Source organism: Pagrus major, chromosome 21, assembly GCF_040436345.1.
Source record: "Pagrus major chromosome 21, Pma_NU_1.0".
Lineage (NCBI taxonomy): Eukaryota > Metazoa > Chordata > Actinopteri > Spariformes > Sparidae > Pagrus > Pagrus major.
Genome location: NC_133235.1, coordinates 5042467 through 5054578, shown reverse-complemented (window position 1 = coordinate 5054578; position 12112 = coordinate 5042467).

Genomic DNA, 12112 nt, shown 5'->3' with positions numbered 1-12112 from the left:
ACAGTTACTAATACCCCATCATGGGGCTTGAATTTCCTTCATTAAGGACACAACTTGACTGAAACAAACCTGTGCTGAAGAAGAAAATAACAACATGACTTGGGTCACATGTCTGTCACTTTCCAAACCTGGAGCACTAACAGTTTAAAGCGCTTACTTTTATAATACAACTTGTCTGCGCCGAACAGAAGGCAGCTGGCTTATATTTATTTTATATACTGTTTATGTAATATTTTGTAATACTGACAGCTCTGATAATGATAATTACTGAATCATTTAATATTCTTGTGTACACTGTTATAGTTTATGATGGGTCATTCCATACCAACTTACCTATAGGCCTCCCCGTTCAAGTCATGGATTTTCTGAAGAAAATAAATAAATAAATAAATAAATAAATAAATAAATATTTGAATTAGATTCACGGGACCATACCAAATCATAAAGCTGTAGTACAAATCATTTTCTAGTTATAAATGTAATCATTTTAGTGATTTCTTTTGTATGTGTATTCTAAGCCTCACCAACTGCCTTTTCATTGGATTCGGCTGAAATTTGTCCTGAACATCCAGGAGACACTGATGATAATTTGTCACATGTATTTGTTTAAATAGTTGTTGCAGAATGGTGACAGTAGTCTAATTAAATTAATAACAGGAAATATGATTTTGCCTGAACGAAGAATCTAAAGATCTCCACTACCTTTCACTTTGTTGCAACCAAATGTTGATTCTGTGTAGTGGGGGGTTCTGAGTTGGCAAGAAATGATGCTGACATCATATTACTCTACTTTGCTGCTCCTAACTACCATGTCACACTCAAGAAGCTGTTGCACTATTTGTTTCAACTCTGATCATGGGTAGTGCATGTATACTGCTTGGATTTTAATTGTGAGCTTAATTTCGCCTTTCTAGTTTCTATTTTCTCCTATTTATATTTTGTTTTACTTCTAAATATGTATTTTTAGCTCTATTTGTCTGAACTTATTTTTGTCCTTGTGCTGCTGCAACACACTGAATTTTCCCTCTGCAGATCAATAAAGGATTTTATGTACTGATCTTCCTGTTTTATCTACATGCAGGCTTGTTCAGCATCTTAGTGTATTTACTTGAAATTGATTCATTTCCACTGAGAGTTCAAGATTCCCCCTGAGAAAAAAACTGAGCTGTATGATGGTTCATATTAGGATTGTAATCTCGGTTTTGGTGGTGGTTTCAGTACATCATTGCAAAAATGTTATCAAATGTCTGTTTTAGCCTTTCTATGCATGTGTCTGTGTGTTGATTTGTTCTGCAGGGGATATGTTCATGTTTGTTGTTGTTTTTGTTGTTGAGGGGCCAAGTTGTTGGGGTACTGATACATTCAGACCACACTAGCTGAGAACAATAGACCATCTGTGATCAAGAACAATGGTAATGTCACCATAGATTAGACAGACAGAGGGAAAGAGGCAGGGGTGAGGGGAAAGAGAAGGGAGGGGGGAGATAGAAACCTGATCAACATGAGAGAATAAGAGAGAGAATAAAATAAATAAATGCATAGATAGATAGATGGACAGACGGGCGTCCGGACAGACAGACAGACAGACAGACAGATAGACAGAAAGTGTTGTGTTGGAGTGTCATCTCCTTGCAGTGTCCTTTTTCGTAGCTCAGTATTTCTGTTAGCTGTTTTATGTCTCCCTCTAGTGGTCATAAGGGAGTACAACAAGTCTGCACCAAATCATAACAGATGTTATCTCAGGGGACTTTTCATGTAGAGCAGGTCAAGATTGTGAGGTACAACTAACAGACCTTGTTCAGAGGACCAGAGGGGCCTAGCAGAGTAATATGATTTTAGTAACATCACTGTTACACAGCTGATATAATAGCAAGATTATCTAAAGCCTTGTAAACGAGGAGGAAGATCTTGAATTCTGAATAGCCAGTGAAGTGACATAAAAATCAGTATGATATGAGAGAGCTATGAGGTCTAGTGAGTAGTCTGGCTCAGCGTTTTGGACTAACTGTAATTTAGTTATGGAATAGATAGCATTACAGTAGTCCAAGCGGACGCAAAATGAATGGATAAGCATTTCCAACTGCTGGAAAGATAACAGTGGCTGTATTGTCCTCAGTTGAAAATACCAGGCCTCACTGACAGTCAATGGACCTGCATTAATATAGTCAGTCTTGATGTGTTTATCACATTTCAGCTTGTGGCCCAAAGTGATAATAATTAGGTTACCAGTAACAATAATAATAATAATAATAACATCTACAATGTGTATAGGCATGAGCTGCCTGTTAATATATAACATTAGGAGTCACAAGATCAATATTAGTCTGTCTGGTCTTGTGCAGCTGCAGATATCTACAGTAGTCTAGCAACATATATGGAGGGCAGGATAGATCCCCCTGACACATGGCTCTTAATAAAAACTGCCTCGCTTTCCCACACCAATTAGAGAGATGTTCTTTGAGGGAAGACAAAGTCTCTCCCCTTCAGCACTGTTGTTTAACCGTGTTTCTGTCATGCTGGCGAATTGACTGGAACAAACTTGAGACTAATGTGGACGCATTTGAAGAAAATCTTTACTGACAAGATAAATGGGAACTCTTGCTGAACTCACAATTTACTGATTTGAACAATTTTTCCAGTTCAGTTAATAAGTGTAGGCTACAGTCACTGACTCTGTAGTTCTTTTTTCACATCACCATTTAGACACTCACTTGCCATTACTAGCAACTTAACAGTTATTACATCATGATTGTCTTTCAGTAAGACCTGTGTGTCAGAGGTTGTATATTACAATTTAGCTAACAGCGACACTCAGTGATTCTAGTGATTAAATATACAGTATAGCATTAATTTTTAAAATCTGTATATGTATTTACTAAACCCATAATCCCTTTTCAAAATCGGTCCCTTCTGTAATAAATAGGGCTAAGTGCATATTTAACAGTAATATTTTATCAGTACATGAAAAATGTAACAGGATGTTACAAGGCTGTGCAGCACGATTTTGTTGTTTGTCAGCTGAGAGAAGAAGGTGGTGATGTGGACGGAATGTGATTCAGAGTGTGTGTCAGAAGGACCATTGGCGAGTCCTTCGGAGAGACCTTCGGAGAGACCTTCGAAGGCCGCGTCAACCTTTGTTAAATGGGACGGTCTAGCCTTCAGAGTATTTCCTGGTTGCGTCACCAGATGTTCCCGCCCTTACCCTTACGTCACGATTTCTGCCGCCCAGGACCACGAAAGAGAGTTGACTGAATGGATTTTATGGTTTTATGAACGTCTAACATTTTGAAAGTGAAGGCTTTTAAGGCTTTACTTCCAACGGCATAATGCTAATTTATGCCGTATACTAACGCATTACCAGCGTAACGTATTTTAACTGAAAGTTAAAATTTGGAGGTTTTCCAAGTCCCCTGAAGTTATCTGGCGTTGGATGTTCAATACTTACATTTAAATGTCAAGTCTGCGCCACTTGATGTCGCCATTTTTTCTTGCTTTCCCTCTTCTTTTTCGGGACTGAGCAGCTGCGCGCAAAGAATCTTGGAATATGGGAGGCCGCGAAGGATCGTAGCGATGCATCCTCTGAAGGGAGGAGGGAAGAGAAGGCTGCATTTGTGGGGTGCATTTGAAGGAGCCTTCAAATTTGGACAGCCTTCGTGCAGCGTTGTGACGTAATTGGCCTTCAAATGCGCCCTTTGAAGGATGCAGCCCCTGAATTTGGACACAGCTACAGACAGAATCTCATCTCATCATTGTTGAACATCAGCAAATGGCCGCCGCTTTGCAACTAGTCGCCTGACCTTTAATGCAGTTGGAACTGAGACTTGATTAGTCACTCCAGCTCCCTTGCATGCCTTCTCTATTCATGTGTGTCAAATCTATTCATCTAAGCAATAGATTTCCACTCTGCAGAGATCCAGGGCATGCTATGGAAACAGGAGTAGTCCATTGTGCCTAGGGACAACAGACAGAGAGGGTTTCACTCAGCGTGCTTCCTTGTCCCCAAAAAGATGGGAGATTACATTTTGTTCAGCTGGGCTCCTGGTTCATGGACCATCGACCTGAAGGATGCTTACTTCCAGATCAATGTTGCACCAAAACAGAGTTTTGCGTTTTGCAATAGCCTATGAGTATAACAGACTGTTGTCTGGCATCACCCTGGCTGCCTGCACTGGCAACCCTAGTTTTATGAGCACAGGCCCTGGCACTCCTACACCGTTTGCTGAAGGGTTGGTAGGCATAAGCAGACATTACCAGACTGTGAGCAGTGTTGGGGAGTGTGTTGGTGATGGTGGCTGACCTCTATAGCGACTTTGCAAAAGTTACATAAAACAAAAGGTTTTAATTATCTAGAAAAGTTTGAATGTAGTCATCAGCTTTTCCTCTATATACATTTAATCTTCATGAAAAAAATATAAACATGAAGAAGCAGTCCTAGTCTGGGCTCTAATGTTTAGCAGGCAGAGAGACATTAGTAGTATTCTTACACTGTCTCAAATAAAATATGAATAATGCTAGCAACTTCATTGGTCCAATGTTGTTGTTTTGTCACAGCAGCACAGATCTATGATGGACCGAAAAGCCTCCAGCAACATCTGACAGGAACTAAGGGGGACGGGCAGCAGTACACCAAATGGTGTGCCATATTGATGTCTGTTTAGAGTTCTGACCCTCATGCTAATATATGACAGTAATTTAATTATCAGTGGAGGGGGATTTACTATCTGCCAAACTGAGGATTTGAAGGCTGACATATGGTTGCTCTGTTTCTCTGCTGGAACACACAATGATGAGCATCAGGAAAAACTAAAGCTACTGTCAAACAGCCTTTAACACTGTGATGCAGCCCACTGTGTGTTCAAAAGACTGAACATGTGACATTTTAAAAATTCAGCCGAACTGATTGTCTATAAGTTTCTTGCAGGCTAGTCATCATATCAGAGGCTTTATGGTTTCTAGATATGTTCTGACAAACAACAACTAAACATTATCTGTAGCCAACACTCTGAAGTTATTCTACAGGCTGATCTGAGTGAGGAGGCTACACTGCTGCACCCCCACATATTTGAGATGGGTGTAGAAGGCCTGCAGAATGTTTTCCAGGGGATAAATGATTATGTAATTACTTTTTTGCAGATTGATACCACAGGGATGCGGCACAGGAGAATCGCGAGACCTGCGTCAAGCGCACTGGAGAGCCGTAGGAAACGGGATTCTCCTTCAGCGTTAAAGCGACCATTACTGGGCAACATGATGAAATGATGACACACAGAGCGGAAACAACTCTGAGGTTAAACGGATGAAAATCACACGTTGTTGCATGTTATTGTGTTTGTGTTACTTCTGTCTGGTTAAAGCTAAGATACAACTCCTTCATACCACCTGGTCTTACATTGAAAGGTTAAACAGGAAGTACTTTCTATCTGCCTTATTGACGCGTGTCTTGCAGCTGGACTGCGCTCACTGTGCCTCAGCAGAGAGGAGTTCCCTCACTGCCCTCAGCAGGCTCTGTGGTGTGCAGGAGTGCGGCAGGGTGGAGGACGGCTGGTGCATCTGCAGCACGAGCTCTGTCCTAACGGAGGCGACAGCCGGAGGATGAGAGCGCGAGCACTGCAGTAATGATGCGCTTTATCCTGGACTGCCTGAGGACACCGGGGGCGAGGAACCCCAAGGAGGAAGGGTAACAGTACCGCTCAGTTAACCTTTACAGCAGCGAGTCGGCTTGTTTTCATGATGTTAAGGTTGATGTTAAACTTCTCAGTCAGTGAAAGGAAACTGGAGGCTGCCCTTTAAATATAGAGCATCCGTAATTCAGATCGAGCCTTTAAGTGAGAGGCTCCAGTACTGAGGCCTGCCCAGCCATCTGAGGGACACATCAGTAGTGTTAATGAGCCGGAGGTTCAGTATGCGGTGCCCAATGTAACTAAGTAAATGTAACCAGTGGGGGAGAGTGGGGCATCCTGTCACACCTTGTGCCTCCACTTTCATTTAATAATGTATTATTAAATCAATAATACATTCTATTATATGCCTGTATTATCTTTAGTTCTTTACTTCTCACAGTAATATGTTGGAACATGTACTGTATACATGGTTAAGTAATGGTGACAGTTATTTGTCCCATCACTGGGTAAGTTGTCCCACTATGTGCTGCACATTATATTTTTTTAACAAATAAGAACATGTATTAAAGTAAAGGCTTAACTCTCACTTATTTAGTGAGATGTTTCAAACACCAGGCTCTGTCAGTGTCAGTGTATGAAAAAACAACCCATGTAGGTAAATGGACAATTAACAAATAATCAGATACTGTGATAAACTGTGCAGACCAAAGGCACTCTGAAAAAACAGTTCATAAGTAAGAAATAACAGAAAATGAATTGTTTATCCTGAACTATGACTTATTTGAAATTCAAATTTAAAACCAAATGTAACATTTCTGAACCAAACTGACTGAATATAGATAACATGTTGTCAACAATAAAGGCTATGTAGCCTAATCAGAGTCTTTGGCAGAGTCACAGTGCTGACAGCCTATAAACTGCCAACCGTGGAGTACAAGCCGTATGGGCCGTTAAGTTGCAATAGTTATTGTATTGCATGTATATAGTAAATTGTACTAATCAAGTTTCATTACTTAAATAGTGCAGTTTATTTGTTTTAATTTCATGGATTGACAAATAGGAAAGTTTATCTCAGCTCGGATTACAGTGACACTGCATGACAAGAGCAAAATGACTTCAGAACAGCAAATGGCACATTGTTTGTTGGAGATAAAACCAGTGTGACAACGTACTCATGTGATAAGATGCCCTGTTACCCCCTACAGTTACTCATGTTGCCTACCCAACATGCTTGCCTTTATTTGAGTCCTCCTATTTTCTACTTCTTTAGTCCACCACATTTTAGAATTTTCGGAAATCAAAAGGGAGAAATGTATACTTTCTATACATATATATACAAACATAGATGGAGCATAATTTTAATACAGCCAATCAAATTTTCCATAAAGCAGTAACATCAATGTAGTACCATAGGCAGAACAGATGGTCAGGTTGATCAGCCATCCAGCCAGAAGCCTGCTGCACAACACGAGAGCCACCAGTTCTGAACAGCAACCCACATTAGCTCAGGCAAGCCTTCACCTTGTCTAACTTACAAACATGAACACGCGTCTTACTCTTCTCCTTAGTTGTTGAATCAGCAACCAAACAAACATTCACTGGGGAGAGGTGCATCGTCAGTTTGCAGGCTGGATGGCTAATTAGTTGCTGAGCTGCAGCACATTTAACAGCAAGTAAACGTGCCTGCAAGTGTCACTTGGGTCCATTTAGACGCTGGTGTGGTCCTTACTTCAACACCACTAACAACACTCTGTCTGCACATCACATGTAGGCTACAACACAAGTTTGTGAATGTCTCTCTCTCATTCTCTAATAGCAGCACCTACAGGCTGCCAGGGCAAATATTAGATGGTAACCCTGGATTTGTGAAAGTCTAGCGAGATTAGTATGCCTTCACTTCGGTGGGGTTAGGAAAAGATCAGGGTTTGGGTTAAATGATCACCCTCCCGAGATCTTTTCACAGGTCTTGGCCTACCATCTAGAAAGGACCGCATGCCAGCTGCTGTCAATCAAACACAGACACCAACACAATAAAGCCAGCTAAAAGGTAAAGGAGCATTTCTGATTTTTCCCAAAGGAATTTCCTTTCTCCACTTAATGATTAAAAGGAAATAACTATATGTGTAAAAGAAAACTTGATTATTATTATTTATTTTTTTACTTCAAAAAGGGCTAAATAAATGTGTTTACTACACTGCACTGTGAAAGAATCATTTGAGTTCTGACTTTGTCCCTTAGTATTCTGAATTTATAACTTCTGAGAAAAAGGTCAGAATTCTGAGATTAACGTAGAATTATTTTTACTCAAAATTCTGATTTCCAAGATTCAAGTCAGAATTCTGAGAAAAAACTCAGATCTCATATTTGTCGCAGTGACCTTAATCCTCCTCTGTAGGGTTAGGGTTAGGACTTCAATCAGCTTTTATCAGCTGGACTTCAATAAAAAATATTGATGAATTCTCTTTTAAAGAAATACTTAAGTTATGAATTCATTTTTCAATTGAGTGATTGTGGGTGAAAATAACTCAAGATCACATCATTTACTGACAAATAATGGAGGCTGTAAGGAAGAAGTACCATGTAACAATACAAAATAAAAAAAACAGATAATGCGTATATGAGAAACGATAAAGACTAATTTAAGTGGATTGGTAAAATGGTATTGGTCATCCACTACATATATCCAATATATCGGGAGAGGGAGAGAGACTGATATGACCTAATTCAAATCAAAACATTTAAATCAATTATTATTGAAGTGATTCAGATCCATGTATTACTTTAAATAGGTTAGAACAAAAGTCTACTTTGTGTTCAAAACTTTGATGATGTGTCATATAGTTGATGATTATTCGTTTGCTTATATTTTGGAGCTGAAACAATGGGTTGCTTAAATGATTAGATGCACACTAGATGTGCATGCTCATTTTAAAAATACAAATGAGTCTTACAACTGATAGTACAGTAACTGCAATCAGTCCAACAATTCAAATAAAAACGGAGGATCTTGTAGAGGAGCCTTTAGTGTTTCGCCTCTTAGAACACATTTACAACCAATTTGATGGCTGCTGGGGATACAGTCTGCAGACACACATAACTCATGCTGCAGCAGAACTATGTAACATATCATTTTCACAAGAATAGGCATTGCTTCAGTATATACTGTATAAGTGGATAAGCTCCAGTTTATATTGTTGACAGCTCCTAGCAAGTAAGACAGACAAATCATGACATTTCCCCCCACTCCTTATAGAGCTGCAATGATAAATCAATAAGTTTAGTTAGTTGGTTAATTATTTGGATAATCAATTTATTGGTTTTGAAGAATTTTTTCAGAAAAAAAATCAAAATTCTCTGTTTCCAGCTTCTTAAATGTGAACAGTTTCTTTACTCCTCTATGACAGTGAACTGAATGTCCTGTTCAGTCTGCAGAAGTCCCAAAGATATTCAGTTTACTGTCAGGACATTATTTTGGGCTTTTGGATACAATGATTATACATTTTGTTTTCACTGTCTTTTGGACAATTTATAGACCAGACCACTATATATGATATGCTAACAACAAACAGTGAACATGCACATGATTCTGTTTACACTACGCTTGGTGTCTGTCTGCACACACTGACATGCTCAAGCATGTCTGCTGTGCATTGCCAGAACCTGTGTGGCTCATATCACTCAGCAGACCCTTGCAACTTTGCATCAAAATATGATTTGTGCTCAAGGTATTAACAATAACATCTTTGGGGCGCCCGGCAGAGTAGTTGGTAGTGCATGCATGCCATGTACAGTACGGGCTGTGTACTCGCCGCAGCCGCCCAGTGTTCAAATCTGACCTGAGGCAAAGAGCCACACTGCATGTCATCCTCCCTCTCTCAGCCCATTTGCTGTCAAAAAAAAAAAAGAACTAAGAATAAGAATGATAATAATTTGTGCAACTTTAATTGTTTTATGTTTGTTTGTTTTAGTCTGCTGAAAAGCATCATTGAATATCTGAACAAGCACTTGAATAAAATGTATATAATGTAACTGTTATTATACTTCAGTAATGATATAATACACACGTACATGATTTAATTAGTTTTGATTACAATTTACAATGATTAAATGTGACTGTAGTAAAATCATAAACCTTATAATAAATTCACAACAGGTATTGATGATCGGTGTTACAGTTAATCATCTGGTCACATGTTTAAAATGCATTCATGATTATTGATTGATTGGTAATGCTCGCCTGTGCAGACTGCTGATTCTGTGCTTCCTGGGATTTTTATGAATGGCTCTATCGATGCTTTCTGTGTGTGTATGTATGTGTGTGTGTGTTTGGACTGAAGCATACTGCAGTGGCAGTGATGGTAATGACGATGGAGGGGGAGGAGGAAATAGAGGAGGAGGTGAGAGATGTGTGAGGGTTAGAGAAGCAGCGTGATGGTAGGAGGGAAAAGGAAGGAGGAGAGACATGAAGGGAGGAGACTAGAAGAGAAGAAATATATTCTCCTATGGATGGAAAAGCCTACCCTGCTGCTTTCACTGTGACTCATCTCTTGCTATTCTCCCATTGGTGCATTCTGCCTGTATGCATCGATAACCACACATGCACACGCACACACACACACACACACACAGAAACGTTCACAGAAGCAGCCCCGCCTCCTCTGCAGTGTAGCGACAGCTAGTGAGGGCAGCAATGGAGGAGCCAGCAGTGCAGCACGAAAAAATAGAGGGATCATGGGAAGGAGGGCATGATGGAGGGAAGGCAGACTGGAAGAATGAGTGCTCCCTCTCCTCCCTCCTTAAACACTCCTGTCTCCTCTGCTGGTCGTCTCCCAGGGACACCGACGTCGTGGAAACGGATGAGAGAGCTCTTGCCAAAGCAGCCGAGATCAGAGTAAGAAGACCGCAGCATCTAGCGCTGGTGTGTGTGTGTGTTTGTGCATGTATATTGGGTTTGGGTTTTTATACTCTGTCTGTGTAGATATGTTTTGTGTTGGTGTCATTTTTTTTTTTGTTTGTTGTTATGGTGTGGACAGGACATAAATCATATGCGTGTTTATATATGTAGCGTATCCAGTTAGGGACTCACTGCATTTCCCATGATGCTCTCCTGTGATGTCATGATGCTGTAGGACTAGTGTCAGACTGGATGAAGCTGTAGGTACATGTGCTCAGTGCTTGTCTGGTCTGGCTAATTTTGAGGTACAGTCTTGTAGTCAGGACTTGTGCCAAAACCAATCACTAGATGACTTTATAAGACAAGATCTGATGGCATCGAACAGGCCTTCAACGGATCATTTACATATAGATAAATCTGTTATTTATTTTCTCAGATAGAACACAAAGAAAACCTGCACATATTGACATTTCGGAACTAGAACCTGAAAAATGACTATCAGAACTGTTGCAGAATATTTTTCCGTTGACCAGTTAATTGAATAAACGTTTGAGCTGCCAGTGTTTGTTTAATTTTCCAGCAGATTTCTAGACATCTACCCAAGATGGGCATACTGTATTGTCAAATTGCTCTCTCTAGTGGTAGGTGGAGGAATCCCACAAAATTTAAAAACATATAATACTATCAACATTCTGTAGAATTTGGAGTTAAAATACTTAAGGACGGGGTGCTGTGGGTCGGTAATCAACCCAAATCCTAAACCAAAGCATCTGTATTCAGCGACATGGGAATGAGACTCAACAATGAACTATCTTTCTCCAGAGTCGCCTGCCCTACCTTTGAACTGAAATGTAATTTAAAATAAGTTTTGGTCTTGTACTGTAATGTCTTTGTTTCCGCCTGCTCCATAGTCACAGTCATGCCTGTGGCGTGCACATATGTCATCCATGATTAATTATGAGCTAAACTCAAACTCTGATGGCAAGATAGCAAACAGTGGAAAAATGAAATGTTCAAAACGTAACAGATGTGACTCTGACCAGGAACTATTGGGAAAAGTGCGGAGCAGGTGAAGAATATTTCAAGCAGTCGCATTGAAACTTAAGTTGACTACAGTGAACCGAGCATGGTAGCAGCTACTTAAGCAGTGTCGAAGCATCGACAGCACCCCCTACCATTGGCAGCAAACAGCGTAAAACAGTAAGCAGAATATAATAGGCCTTCACTACTTCACATTAATGTATGTCATAAGAGTTGTACCTAAAGAGCCTAATATTTTGTTAGCATGCAGGCTTACAAGAGACAAGCTATTCTTGGGCTTATGTGTTTACTGGATACACGTGCATGAAATCGACAGCAATGTTCCTTTAAGGGAAAACAAACAAGCAGTGTTTGAACCCAGACCCATTTTAGGACAATTAATTGTTGGTAACAAGCGTGTCACCATGGGTTCTTATGGGTTACATACTACTACACATTTTCCATACATTATTGGTATTATTCAAACCACTAAATCAGATTAAGCTCAGCTCTTCAACAAACCTTAAAATATTCCACATCTTGTCATTTATACAAAAACAGGATCCAAAAGCAGACA